Source organism: Megascapheus bottae, chromosome 13 (genome assembly GCF_031878675.1).
Source record: "Megascapheus bottae isolate mThoBot1 chromosome 13, mThoBot2.hap1, whole genome shotgun sequence".
Classification (NCBI taxonomy): domain Eukaryota; kingdom Metazoa; phylum Chordata; class Mammalia; order Rodentia; family Geomyidae; genus Megascapheus; species Megascapheus bottae.
Genome location: NC_143521.1, coordinates 22,756,178 through 22,772,556, shown reverse-complemented (window position 1 = coordinate 22,772,556; position 16,379 = coordinate 22,756,178).

The following is a 16,379-nucleotide window of genomic DNA, read 5'->3' as shown; positions in this document are numbered from 1 at the left end:
TTAAATATCTTGGAAACAGGATTCTAGTTTTCTTGCCAACATTCTGCTATCCCATTTGCTATCAACATTTTTTTGCCTGTCATTTTAATAAATGTGAAACATCAAAGCATAGATCTGATGGAATTACTGAAATGACTAATTAGAAATGATTTTTATTAAAATACATTTTTGTCTAAATTGGAGGTTGCATTTTGTGTTGGAATTTGATAAAAGAAAAATACTATTTAGTTAGATCCTGTTTCTCACAGTTACTAGTTGTGCGATGGTCAATTAAATGGCTGTTTATTATGTATATATCTTTATAAAATAAAGGTCAAATTTTAATTCACTTTACAAGAATTAAAAACTTTTACACATACAGATGTTTTCAAATTGTTCTGGTACAATTCCATTTGTGTGTGTGTATGTGTGTGTGTATCACTTTTTTTGACTAATTTGCCCATTTATTGTACTTTTTAAGAACCTAGGACACTTTTCTGTCTTTATAGATTGCCGTTCTGTGGATATTGTTACTTTACCCAGATGCAGAAAAACATAGTACATTCAGATACAAGTGTCCTATTTTATTCCAAAGGGAATGGGTGGGAGAGAGTACCACAGAGCTTCTGATGAGTGTGTCCTTAGTTCCAAGAAGTTACTAGTAGTCTTTTACTCATGTTGCATCCCTCAGTGTGACTGAGAATGTCACTTTCAGTTACAAATATGAAAATTTATTTTTTAATTTCTAAATTAGGAGTGGATAAAATAAAATGGGCCTGAAATATGGACACTAGACAATATGTAGAAAAGGAACTGTACAATGTGTGGGGGAAGGGAGGGAGAAAATGAGGAAAGAGGTGACACTCTTCAAAAAAGAAATACTCTCATCATTTGACTTTAGTAACTGAAATCCCTGTGTACATCATCTTGACAATACAAATAAAACTTCAAAAGAAAGGGAAAGAAATAGATCTGAAAAAAATGGTTTTATAGCCAAGAAAAAAATAAGAAAGGAGTATAAATTTTAAAATGATCATCTCATATTTAATTAGCTGAGAGCTGTCCTTGGACTTTCTCAAGGGTAGAGCTCTACCAGTTGAGCCACAGCACCATTTCTGGCTTTTTTCTATGTTGAGGTACTGTGGAATCAAAGCCCGGTCTTCATGCTTGCTGGACAGGCACTCTACCACTAGGCCACACTCCTGGCCCCGAGTATCATTGTTTTTATAGAAACTAGTTTTCTATCAGGAAGACATTTATAAATGAATATTGTAGATAGAATGAATTCATTTGATTTAAATATTTTTGAAGGATACATTAATTGTACAGGAGTGTTTCATTGTGCCATTTCCATTTTTGCATACAATGTATCCAACAACCTCTCTCCTTTTGTCATTCTCCTTTATCTCTCCTACCCCTTAAAATAATTTCAACAGGTACCATTGTTCTTTTTTATTAACTTGAAATAGTTGTACAAAGATATAACCCTTCAATAAATCAGTTTGCAAGCACAATATATTTTGAAAATGGATTCTCACAATATATTCTCACAATATATTTTGAAAACTCTGGGTAGGCCCAGTGGCTTCTACCTGTAATCCTAGATATTCAGATGGCTGAAATCTGTGGATTGAGGTTCAAAGCCAGTAAAGGCCATGAGACCTCTTTTTATTTAAAAATTGCATTTCATGGTCAGGTTGATGTATAGAAGCATTACAGTTACATTCATAAGGTAGTGGGTACATCACTTGAACATTGATACTCTTTCCCTTCTCCCTCCCTATTCACCACCTCCTAATTATCTTGTTTTCCCCTTTCCTTTCCCTATTTCAAATAAACAAATAAGTGTATATACAATATACCAGATACCAAAGTCAGATAGATTAACAACATGTGATAAACCATAAGAAGAAAATAAGGAGAAAAGAAATAGCTTTACATAGTTCATTCAGAAGAACAATCACAAAGATAAGCCTCTTGTTTCCATATCCTGGAGTTCATTTTGCTTGACCTCATCCTATATGGACAAATGTACAATGCTTTTGATTTTCTCTTAGGAAAATCCTAGATTTATACTAGTGATTGCAAATGACAGAAACCACCTAGCCTATGTTCCTTTGGGTCTGGGTTACTTCACATAATAGGATTTTTTCCCCAAGACTTTGCATTTCTTTACAATTGGGGGATATCATTCTTTCTAATGGCAGCATAGAATTCCATTGTGTATGAATACTACATCTTGATCCATTCATCCACTGAGGGGCATTTGGGTTGGTTCCATATCTTAACTATGGTACTATGAGACTTGTATTTCCAATTAACTACCGTAAAATCAGAAGCTGATTTGTGGCTCAAGTGGCATAAAATTAATCTTAAGCAAAAAACTGAGAGAGACTGCCTTGGCTATTGAGTTCAAGCCCTAGAACCAGTACAAAAAGAAAAAAAGGAATAAGAAAATTCAAATGATTGAGATTTAGATAGAAAACTTTTAAGTGATGTTTAATATAGATTATATAAAAATGAGCTCTTATATTAGTTCAAGAACAACTTTATTCATAATTTTCTCTCCAACTTAAGTTGTATTTCCAACTTTCTCCAGATTGCTGCAACTTATTTCAACATAATTTGTAGACCCTGTGAAGAACTGCTTATATAATAATAAGCTTAAATTAGGCAGAATCTTTAATGGCCAGTGACAAGGTTTTTCATTTGGTTCTCAGAGGAAAGACTCATTATTTCTCAAAATTTTATTATTTATTTAACAAGCTTTTATTTATATAAAAATCATAATTTGCAATTTTATGAAGTGATAAAGAGCCAAAGTGACATATAGGAAATGAACATTATTTTCCATTTCCTACCATTATGATTTGACCATTGGCTGCACTTTGAAGTTAAACTGTTGCTCTCATAACTTCTGGAATATAGTTTGCAATAACAATCATCTCCTCAAATTGGTCATTACAAAAGTTAATGACCTGTTTATTAGAACATCAACCTTGGCTTTGCCTCAGTCTCTTAATTAACACATCTGTCATTTACTACCAGTGGCTAAAATTTTCTCTGTAAAGGACAGCTCCAGTAATAATGGCTCCATTAAAGCAACATTTCTATATATTTGAATGGATCATCAAATTTGCATTGGTCTATCACAAACCAGCCTCTGTAATGCTTTAAGTAGTTTTGGCAGTCCCAAATGGTGAAATCTGAGCAGCATTGGGATCCTTTGTAGAAAATTTGCACTGAAAATTGTCATCACTTTTGAGAAAGATAATACCAATAATTACGCCTATACATGCATATATTTATTCCTGTCAAATTGTTAAACAAACCCACCTACAATATAAACACATCCAGATTCTTGCATATTCTCTGCCACATCCATTAATTCAATCATTTAGCAAGTGTCATTTTATTGCATCTGTATATAAAGTACTAAAGTTCCCCCTTGAAAATCTGTAGCATGTATAAACATTGAAATGCTGGCCATTTTAAAAAGGGAAAGGTGCTATTATGATTTTTCTAAAAAGAGATCTTAGATACTCAGTTTGTAAATCTTTACTTGAAAATTTGACTGGCAGATGTTACACTGACAAATGTTACAAAACAAAAGAAAAAATCCTAAAAATTATAGTCACTAATATTAATATTAATATTTTGTTTTTAAAACCTCCTGGAATTTAAATAACCAAATTTCTAATTAAGACTCCATATCAAGAGAAAAATGTTGAAACATTTGACACAGCTTCTATCCTCTCAAGTGGTTATTAAGAAAATCTAAAAAGCCTACTTCTTAGGGCTAGAGGCATTTCATGATTTCTCAGGATGCTTTTATTGTCATGAAAGGACTGGCAAAAAAAAATGTGAATCTGAAATGTGGAAATGTCCTAGGTCAATATGAACTTCATGAGCCTTGATTTCTGGAGGTCAAGCAGACTAGTTCATAAGGACACATGATTCACTTCTCAAGAGAAATGCCATGGCATTTGTCACTTTTATATCTGAGATGGTCTGTACTATAAAAAATGTGAGAAATATTCTATTAGCTCTTATGGAAAGAATTTACATTATAAGATACTTGCAGGAATCATAAAATAAAATTTTGTCTAGAGATATCAAGGAGATAGAAATAAAAACTATACTTGAAATTCAGTAAATCTAATTATATTCCTGGTTTTAATTCACTGAATTGTAGATGTATACTTCCTTGTAAATATTTCTCAGTATCATTTTCTTTTTGTTGTTGTTGTTGTTTTCATATATTTTTATTGTAACTAATAGAAGGGTTACATGATATTTGCTAGATAGAAGGTGCATTAACTCACATACGTTGATACCCTTACTTCACTTAATATGATCTTTTTTAGGTTTTTCCATTTCCTTACAAATGGGGCGATGCCATTCTTTCTGACAGCAGCATAGAATTGGGTTGTGTACAAATACCACATCTTGTTGATCCACTCATCAACTGAGGGACATCTAGGTTGGTTCCATATCTTTGCTATGGTAAATAGTGCTGCAATGAACATTGTTGTGCTGGTGGATTTAGTATGTCTTTGTTTCTGGATGATTGGGTAAATGCCAAGTAATGGAATTGCTGGGTCATAGGGGAGCTCTATGTTTAGTCTTTTTTTTAAATATTTTTATTGTATTTATTAAAAGGGTTACATGATATTTGCCAGATAGAAGGTTCATTAATTCACATACATTGATACCCTTCCACATGTCTTGGTCCCCATTACCCTTCCCCCCCACCCATCCTCTTGGTTTCGCCCCCTTCCCTGTCCAATTTCAACTAACCAAAATACAAATATATCCAATATATCAGATACCAAAGTGAGATATTGTGACAATATGAGATAACAAAGGAACAGCAAAAGAGATGAGAGATAACATAGTACCTTAAGGACAGAAATCATTCATTATATGGCTTTTGTTTCAATATCCTAGAGGTCCATTCAATTAGCTTCATACTATATGGCCTTATGTATCAAGTTTTTGCTCTATTGCAAATCTTTGCTATTGGAGCCCAAGGTTTCTACTGGTTATGATGAATGAGGGAAACCATTGAGCCTAAGTTCCTTTGAGTCTGGCTTACTTCGCTTAATATGATTTTTTCTAAGTCTTTCCATTTCCTAACAAATGGGTCGTTGTCGTTTTTTTCTGACAGCAGCATAGAATTCCATTGTGTACAAATACCACATCTTGTGGATCCATTCATCAACTGACGGACATCTAGGTTGGTTCCATATCTTTGCTATGGTGAATAATGTTGCAATGAACATTGATGTGCTAGTGGATTTAGTATGCCCTAGTTTATGGATAGTTGGGTAAATGCAAAGTAGTGGAATTGCTGGGTAATAGGGGAGCTCTATGTTTAGCCTTTTGAGGCACTGCCATACTGCTTTCCAAAGTGGTTGAATGAGTTTGCACTCCCACCAACAGTGTAGTAGTGATCCCTCCTGGCCACATCCCCTCCAGCATCTGTTGTTATTCGTTTTCCTGACCCTGGCCATTCTAACTGGAGTGAGGTGGAATCTTAGTGTTGTTTTGATTTGCAATTCTTTTATGACCAGAGATGTTGAGCATTTCTTCATGTGTCTATAGGCCATTTTTGTTTCTTGTTCAGAGAAGATTCTCTTTAAGTCTTTGGCCCATTTTTTAATGGGATGGTTGTTACTTTGGAGATTACTTTTGGAGTGATTTAATTTTTTGAGCTGTTTTTATAATTTAGATATGAGGCCTTTGCATAAGAACAGGCCTGAAGACCAGTGGAATAGAACTGAGGACCCAGATATTAAACCACAGACCTATGGCCACCTAATCTTTGACAAGGGAGCCAAAAAAATAGAATGGAAGAAAGATAGCCTCTTCAACAAGTTGTGCTGGCAGAACTGGTTAAGCACCTGCAGAAAACTAAAGTTGGATCCTTCTTTGTCACCCTGCACTAGAATTAACTCCAAATGGATCAAAGAACTGGCGGTAAAAGCTGACACACTGAAAACTTTACAAGAAGGAGTAGGAGATACACTAGGCCTCCTTGGCACAGGTTGAAACTTTCTTAATAAAGACCAAGAATCACAACAAATCAGAGAAAGGCTGGATAAGTGGGACTGCATTAAACTGCAGAGCTTTTGTATGGCAAAGGACATAGCTAGTAAATTAGTTAGGAAGCCTACAGAGTGGGAGAAGATCTATGTTTAGTCTTTTGAGGAACTGCCATAAAGCTTTCCACAGTGGTTGAACGAGTTTGCACTCCCACCAACAGTGTAGTATTGATCCCTCCTGTCCACATTACCTCCAGCATCTGTTGGTATTAGCTTTCTTGATCGTGGCCATTCTAACTGAGTGAGGTGGAATCTTATAGTAGTTTTGATTTGCATTTCTTTTATGACCAGATATGTGGAGCATTTCTTCATGTGTCTATAGGACATTTTTGTTTCTTCTTCAGAGAAGACTCTAAGTCTTTGGCCCATCTTTTAATGGGATGGTTGTTACTTTGGAGATTAATTTTGGAGTGATTCAATTTTTTGAGCTGTTGATATATTCTAGATATGAGGCCTTTGTCAGTTGTATGGTTGGTGAAGATCTTCTCCCACTCTGTAGGCTTCCTATTTAATTTACTTGCTATGTCCTTTGCCATACAAAAGCTCTATGATTTAATGCAGTCCCACTTGTTCAGACTTTCTCTGATTTGTTGTTTCTGCATCCTTATTAAGAAAGTTTCGACCTGTGTCAAGGAGGTCTAGTGTGTCTCCTATTCCTTATTGTAAAGTTTTCAGTGTGTTGGCTTTTACCTCCAGGTCTTTGATCCATTTGGAGTTAATTCTAGTGCAGGGTGACAAAGAAGGATCCAACTTTAGTTTTCTACAGGTGCTTAACCAGTTCTGCCAGCACCACTTGTTGAAGAGGCTATCTTTCTTCCATTCTATATTTTTGGCTCCCTTGTCAAAGATTAGGTGGCCATAGGTCTGTGTTTTAATTCATCTGGGTCTTCAGTTCTATTCCATTGGTCTTCAGGCCTGTTCTTGTGCCAGTACCAAGCTGTTTTGATAATTATAGCTCTATAAGAGTCTCAAGTTTGGTACTGAAATTCCTCCTGTGCTGTTCTTTCTGTTAAGAAGTCTCAGTATCATTTTCTTCTTTTGGTTCTTTGAAAATACTAATTGCGTTATCCAGACCCTGCAGTCCAAATATTTGTCCTGTTCTCCACTTTATTAAACTCTTTATTCAAATTTAGCTTTTCTGGTGTATTCTTTACATGGTCAATGAGTATATTATATTCTTACTGATTTATTTTCATTGTTTTATTTCATATTTAATGTCATAACAATATAGGCTCCTTAAAGGAAGGTCTTAACTCCAAGGCAATAATATATGTATATATATCTATATATAGATATATATATATTACCCAAAGTATAATCAGTGAGACTGCAAAATGGCAAAAGGTACTATGGAGCATAGTTTATTGACCTGGAGTTATGACAGGGAAATATACTAATTTTCAGTGTACCACTTACAAATTAAAACAATGAGACTAACAAAATGTTGATAAATAATTTTTAATGAAAATGAATGTGACAATGAGCTCACCTTACATGTCACTTTTTTCTTGTGTGCTTGGTTAAAACTTCTAAAACTACTAAAATCATTAGGAACATGTCATTTTCTTATTTTATTTTTTTTTCATTTTATTATCAGAGTGATGTATAGAGGGGTTACAATTACATTCATAAGGTAATGAGTATATAACTTCTTTTTTTTTGCCAGTCCTGGGCTTGGGCTCAGGGCCTGAGCACTGTCCTTGGACTTTCTCAAGGCTAGCACTCTACCACTTGAGCCTCAGCACCACTTCCGGCTTTTTGCTATGTATGTGGTACCGAGGAATCGATCCAGGGTCTTCGTGCATGCTAGGCAAGCACTCTACCACTAGACTAAACTCCTGGCAAAGTACATAACTTCTTGAACATTGTTATCCCTTCCCATGTTTTTCTCCCACTTTTATTTCCCCCATCCCTCCCAAGTTGTAGAGTACATTTTCAACATATTGTCTTGTGAATGTCACTGCTACACTGGATTATCCTTTGTCCTTTGTCTCATCATCCTGTTTTTCACCTTCCCTTCCTTGATTCAAATAAACAAATAAATGTAAATACAATACACCAGGTACCAAATTTAGATACAACACCATAAGGGAAAGAAAAAATAAAAAAAAAACAAAAGAAAAAAGAGTAAACAAACAACTTCACAAAGTAAATTAAAAACAATGACCAGAAAGATAAATCTCTTGTTTCCCTATCCTGGAGTTTATTTTGCTTAGGTTCTTCCTAGATGGCCATATGCACATAATTTTTGAGCTATTGTAATCCTGTGCTAGGAAAATCCTAGATGCATACTAATTATTACAAATGAGGGAAACCATGGAACATATGTTTTTTGGATCTGGCTTACTTTACTTAATATGATTTTTTTCCAGGTCTTTCATTTCCTTACAAATGAGGCAATGTCATTCTTTCTGATGGCAGAATAGAATTACATTGTGTAAATACACCACATCTTCTGCAAATCAAAGAAAAGTTGGACAAATAGAACCATATTAAACTGCAGAGCTTCTCTAGGGCAAAGCACATAGCTAGCAAGTTAAATAGAAACCCCACAGAGTGGGAGAAGATCTTCAGTAGCCATACTACAGACAAGGGCCTCATACATAAAATATACCTACAGCTCAAAAAATTAAATCTCTCGAAATCAAATCTTCCAAGGAAGAACCATCTTATTAAAAGTCGGACTAAAGACTTAAAGAAGGACTTCTCTGAAGAGGAAGTAAGAATAGCTAATAGAAACAAGAAGAAATGCTTGACATCTATGGCCATAAAAGAAATGCAAATCAAGCACTTGCACTTTGGAGAAATAGCAGACATTGGTTGCTACCTGATCCCATTATGTTGAGAAGGGCATTTGTGAATACTGTCTAAGTTTAGGTAGTGGACACCCCAGGTAGATAGTTAATGACACATTTAGTATGGGGAGGGGGATAGTTTTTAATGGAAAAACTAGTTCAAGTGGGTAAACCTTCTGTCTTGTCCATTTAGAATGAAGTCATATCATGTTTCCACAACTGGAATACAATGCAAAGAGCGATGCAGGGCATGCTGAGAATTCAAGAATTGGCTGATCACATTGGTTTGCCAGAGAATAACAAACTTACAATGTTGTCAAGTCATTTTTTTTTTTTTTGTCGGTCATGGGGCTTGACCTCTGGGCCTGGGCGCTGTCTCTGTGCTCTTCAGCTCAAGACTGCTGCCTTACCCCTTGAGCCACAGTACCACTTCCGGTTTTCTAGTGATTAATTGGAGATAAGAGAGTCTCCTGGTCTTTAGTGCCTGCACTGGCTTTGAGCCTCTATCCTCAGACACGTCTCATACTTCTGAGTAGCTAAAATCACAGTCATCAGCCACCATGCTCGGCTTCAAGTCAATTTTTAACAGCAATTTCCTCTAATCTTCTGAGCCTCCTGCTATGACTCTACCACTCTGAATCTGACTACTGGATGACTCTGAAGACAAATTTATAAACTGATGAGTCATTTCCACATTCATTCATATAATGAACAAAACAACTCATTATTTTTAAGCCTGCTTATGACTTCCTTATTTAATACTAGAAGTACATACTGATTATGTTAAGCTGCTTTCAATTCCACACTGGGACTAACAGCATCTCCAGGCTAAAGGCAGTTGGTATATTAAAAACTGGACTTAACAAAGTTTTTCTGTGATGCTATTAAATTCTTATATTTGCATATTACATTCAAATTTAAGTTGTTAAAATTGTATCAATTACCACTGGATTTTACATGTGGAAGCTGTATCAAACTATCACGAATTACTCACTAAAAAGGATGGACATTCTGAAATGATAAGGTGGGCAACTATCATAGAGAAGTCTAGTTAGTTCTTATGCTTATTTTGTGCATCCTCGGATTCAGTGAGCTGAAGATTAAAATTTTAGTAGGGTTTTACATCTGTATTCTCACTTGGTCATTTTCATGTAAAAATGCACAATCACAATCACTTAGCAATAGAACTGTGGTACTACAAATAAATCTAAAGATGACTACATGCCTTTAAGAGGACATGCGTGGGGCATATGAAAATTCTTTGTTGTTGTCTGTTAAGCACTTGAGTATTCATTTACAATAGGTACAATAGGTACAAACAGCTTGATGTGGTTTACTTCTCAACTATATTTAAATTTCTACAAGCATGGCAAGCACAGTGCTTTATTTCACTGTTGACTTGCTATAGGCTCTATAAAAAGCCCATGGAAGTTTGTTATCAGTTTATGAGATTGTATACATTTTATAGAGTTTTAACTTATCACTGTGTTTTCCATGAAACCACCACTTGATTTTTGAATGTAGTAATGAGAGTGCAAGAGAAATGCTCAGAATCCTGGTAAAATGAAATGAAATCAAAAAGGAAAGAGGAGTATCTTGAAAGACTAATTCAAATTTTATATCTGAGCTATCTTAAATATTAAAAAAATGTAATGGAAGTAATAGCTTGAAACTACACTAGATTGTGTTTTACTTAAAAATTAATCTTTTTGCCAGTCCTTGGGATTTTTTTTTGTCCTTTGACTTTCTCAAGGCTAGAGCTCTACCACTTGACTCACAGCACCACTTCCAAGTTCTTCTATGTATATGATACCAAGGAATCAAATCCTGGTCTTTGTGCATACTAGGCAAGCACTCTACCACTAGGCAACAGATGTATAAAAAGCACTTGACAAGCTCCAATATCCCTTTATGATAAAGGCCCTGGAAAAGCTTGGAATCCATGGAACATTCCTCAGTATAATAATGGTTGTATGACAGATCTACAAACATTATGTTCAAGGGTGAAAAATTAACACCATTTCCTCTAAAATCAGGTTGTCCACTTTCTCCAGTCCCCTTTAATATAGTATATAGCAATAAGGAAAGAGACAACATAAAGGGGATCCATATAGGGAAAGTAGAAGTAAAACTCCCTTTTTGCAGATGACATGATTCTCTATTTAAAGAACCCCACAGATTCTTCTCACAAGCTACTTGAGCTCACTTGAAACTTTGGCAAGTGGTAGGGTATTAAAATGAATCTATAACAATCAATAACTGTATGCCAACAATGACAAGAGCATGGCTAAACATGGAAAACAACTTCTTTTGAAACAGCTTCAAAAATACATAGAAATTAACCAAAGATGTGAAGGATCTCTGTAATGAAAACTTTAAAAATCTGAGAAAGGAAATTAAAGCATATAAGTAAAGGGAAATGCAAAATTTTTTACTACTGATTTAAAGGTAGTAAACAGGACAACTAGCTATTTTTGCATAGCTTCCAGTGTCTTTCACTCCCAATTCTTTTTTCTTAGTTGACTTCTACCCTTAGCTATATCTTTTCAATGGTTTTATTATCTACAGCCAGGAGAAGTTCAGATTCCATGCTAGGGACAATTTTAAAAGGGTAAATTTTTCTTTTAGTTAGTACATTTTTTCTGATACTTTATGCAAGGATTACTACTGTCTGAAAGTTATCATCCAATGTTTCTTCCAGGTATTCTTAAATTTTCTGATCTGGACTTGAACTCAGAGCCTGGGCAATGTCCCTGAGCTTTTTTAGTTTGAGATTAATGTCCTACAACTTGAGGCACAGATCTGCTTTCAGCTTTTCAGTGATTAATTGTAGATGTGTCTCACAGGCTTTCTTACCTAGGCTAAGGTTGAACCACAGTCCTCAGATTTCAGGCACCAGAGTAGATTGGATTACATGCCAAAACCACTGCCTCCTGGCTTTCTTCCAGGTTCACATGGTTGGAAACAGAATGTTTTTTCATGTCAAGATTAATTATCATGTCAGATAGATTCCATTGTTCAATGATGAACCACTGAATCCTCGTGAGATCTAGGTAGTAGGTCTGGCACAGTGGCTTATTCCTGTAATCTTGGTAGGGACACAGAAAGAGAAAGCTCAAAGTTTAAGCAGTTGAAAGGCAATATTCTATTTCAGAGAATAATCTGAATATGGTGGTACAGGCCTGTAATCCTGCTATCCAGTAAGTAGACTGAGATAGTAATAATCCAAGGTATTCTCCCAAGCAAAACTGTCAGACCTATCTAGAAAATACCTAAATCATAAAAGGTTGGTTATGACTCAAGTGGAAGAACACTTGCTAAATAAACATAAGACTCTAAGTTCAAATTCCTCCAAAATGTTCTACCTCAATAAAAGGTCATCATTGATATTGTCCAATTTAATATAGTAAATTACTTAATTTTATACTGTAATTACTTATATTCATCTTAATGTAATTATTTAAGTTCATCCTCATTTTCAGATATCTTAGATATTTACTGAAGGTCTACTATATGATGGACATTCTTCTGTATACATTGAGAAACAATGTAGGAATATATAGCTTACTTGCTGATAATACATTTCTATTTTTTATTTGCTATTTATTAATATGCATCTATATTCAAAGGCATCCTAATCACCTGATTATTGCTTTGTTAGAGTCACATACATTACTAGATGATGTCAAAAGTCTGACAAATTACTCAACTTCTGGGTTAAGTATGACCAAATAATTCAGATTTTCAGTACCCCTTAAGACTTCTATAGATCTATTGCATGTGGTTTATTTACAGACAGATAACTTTCTTTAGACTAGTCTCAACTTTCTTTCACATGGACAAGCTCCACTAATTCCATTTATCCTTTTATTTTGAATGTACTTTTTTAAAGTTTATGTAGCATTACTGATTTTAAATGGCTACCTTCTTGCTTTCTTTCTTTTTTTTTTCAAGAGCAATCCCCCTGCTTTTATTTATTTATTTATTTTTTCATATATTTTTATTGTAACTAATAGAACGGTTACATGATATTTGCCAGATAGATGGTGCATTAATTCCCATACATTGATACCCTTTCACATGTCTTGGTCCCCATGTCCCTCCCTCCACCCCCACCCCTCATCTTGTTTTCCCCCCTTCCCTATCCAATTTCAAATAACCAAATACAAATATATCCGATATATCAGGTAACAAAGTGAGATACTGTAACATTATGAGATAACCAAGGGACAGCAAAGGAGATGAGAGATAACATAGTACCTTAAGAACAACAATCATTCATTATATGGCTTATGTTTCTATATCCTAGAGATCCTTTCATTCAGCGTCCTACTATATGGTCTTTTATATCAAGGTTTTGCTCTATTGCAAATCTTTGCTGGGAGAGCCCAAGATTTCTACTGATTATGACGAATGAGGGAAACCATTGAGCCTAAGTTCCTTTGAGTCTGGCTTATTTTACTTGATCTTTTCTAAGTCTTTCCATTTCCTTACAAATGGGGCGATGCCATTCTTTCTGACAGCACCATAGAATTCCATTGTGTACAAATATCACATCTTGTTGATCCACTCATCAACTGAGGGACATCTACGTTGGTTCCATATCTTTGCTATGGTAAATAGTGCTGCAATGAACATTGTTGTGCTGGTGGATTTAGTATGTCTTTCTTTCTGGATGATTGGGTAAATGCCAAGTAGCGGAATTGCTGGGTCATAGGGGAGCTCTATGTTTAGTCTTTTGAGGAACTGCCATACTGCTTTCCATAGTGGTTGAATGAGTTTGCACTCCCACCAACAGTGTAGTAGTGATCCCTCCTGGCCACATCCCCTCCAGCATCTGTTATTATTCGTTTTCCTGATCCTGGCCATTCTAACTGGAGTGAGGTGGAATCTTAGAGTTGTTTTGATTTGCATTTCTTTTATGACCAGAGATGTTGAGCATTTCTTCATGTGTCTATAGGCCATTTTTGTTTCTTCTTCAGAGAAGAAGTCTATGAGACTTTTATTGCTAATTAATCATAAAAATCCAGAAGTGGAGATGTGACTCAAGTGGTAGAGCTCTACACTGAACATAAAAGTTCAGGGACAGTAACCAGACCCTGAGTTCAAGCCCCAGGATTAGTACCCATACATAACGCCCCTTCATACTGAAATATTTATATATAATTAGATCATGCATATAAATAAAACAAATAGAACAATGACCATGACCTCTTGATAAACACCCTGATATATGGAATAACTAATTCCTGTGAATTTCACCATTCAAAAAGATGTGGGAAGTGTGTTTCCTACTCAAGAAGTTGCCCCACCTTACTTGGTATCTCATTTAATTTACACCTTTTTTTAAAAAAAGAAAAAAAAAGCATTTAAAAATAACTTTGATTCTTAAACAGAGCTTCTTGATGGGAGGAGTCATGTATTCCAATAGTTCATATAGGTTTTCCTAAGTTCATTTTGCAACTAAAGCACCTGAGACTTAGAAAAATTAAATGACTTCCTTAGAAATACATGATTAACAATAGGCAAAACTTGTTATAAAATTTTGCAAAATTATCCTGGAAAAAATACCACCTAGCAGTTTTTATCCCTGGGTCATATACCCACGCAGTTCCACAAGGAGCTTACATACCAACTAGAAAGTTTACTGTCATCAAAGTTTATTGAAATTTAACTTGATTATCAAGTGCAGTACTTGCCTAGAATGCATGAAACCCTGGGTTCAATTAATCAGTTCCATGTAAACAGAAAAAGCTAGAAGTGCTTCTGTGGCTCTAGAGGTGGAGTAGTAGCCTTGAGCAAAAGAAGCTCAGTGATAGTGCCGAGGTCCTGGGCTGAAGCCTCAGGATTGGCCAAAAAAAAAAGAAAAAGAATAATTTCACTTGGTTTTGACCTACAAAAAATGGCCAGGATCAGGAAAACGAATAACAACAGATGCTGGAGGGGATGTGGCCAGGAGGAATCACTACTACACTGTTGGTGGGAGTGCAAACTCGTTCAACCACTATGGAAAGCAGTATGGCAGTTCCTCAAAAGACTAAACATAGAGCTCCCCTATGACCCAGCAATTCCACTACTTGGAATCATCCAGAAACAAAGACATACTAAATCCACTACCACAACAATGTTCATTGCAGTATTATTCACCATAGCAAAAATATGGAACCAACGTAGATGTCCCTCAGTTGATGAGTGGATCAACAAGTTGTGGTATTTGTACACAATGGAATTCCATGCTGCTGTCAGAAAAAACGACATCGCCCCATTTGTAAGGAAATGGAAAGTCTTAGAAAAAATCATATTAAGTGAAGTAAGTCAGACTCAAAGGAACTTAGGCTCAATGGTTTCCCTCATTTGTCATAATTAGTAGAAACCTTGGGCTCTACTAGCAGAGATCTGCAATAGAGCAAAACCTTGATACATAAGGCCATATAGTATGAAGCTAATTGAAAAGACCTCCAGGATATAGAAACAAAAGCCATATAATGAATGATTGTTGTCCTTAATGTACTATGTTATCTCTCATCTCTTTTGCTCTCCCTTGGTTATCTCATAAAGTTACAGTATCTCACTTTGTTATCTGATATATTGGATTTATTTGTATTTGGTTATTTGAAATTGGATAGGGAAGAGGGGAAAACCAAGATGCGGGGGAGGTGGAGGGGGGGCTAATAGGGACCAAGACATGTGAAAGGGTATCAATGTATGTGAATTAATGTACCTTCTATCTGGCAAATATCATGTAACCCTTTTATTAATTACAATAAAAAATATAAAAAAAGAAAGAGGAGCTGTAGCATTAACAAATATAAATCCAAAGTATTTTTATTGAATACTGCTGTGTAACTACTATGGATCATTTGGCACTAAGCTATAAATGAATCTGCTATAACGAAAAAAAAATATTTGCTTCATTTTATATTTCTTAAATAAAGTACATATAATATCAAAAAAATAAACTGAAGTAAGATTTTTTCTCTTAAAAAATAGTAAAATAGCCAGGTGCTTGAATCATACCTATAATCTGAGATCTGAGTATTGCGGTTCAAAGCCAGCTAGGGCAAGTAAGTCTGTGAGGCTATCTTCAATTAACCATCAGAAAACTGGAAGTGGCACTGAGACTCAAAGTGGAAGAGCGATAGCTGAAAAGATTTGGGCAGCATCCACGCCCAGAGTTCAGGCTCCATGACGGACACACAAACACACACAAAAAGGAAAATAGAATGCAGATTTACATGTTAGTCATCACACATGACAATTAATAATCCTGAAACCATTGTTTACATTAGCTACTACAGAATGGTCACAATTTGCTTTTCTTATGAAATATTTTACACAATATCTGAGAATTTTATTGTTTATACTCATAGCCACTAAAGTCATATGTAGTCACAGAAAGTCATGCAATTTCTCCTCTTAGTTTTCTTTTTCCAAGAGAAAAAATGTTTACTATTTCACCTATTATATGTCTCATTTTCTCCACTACAATGAAGAGATA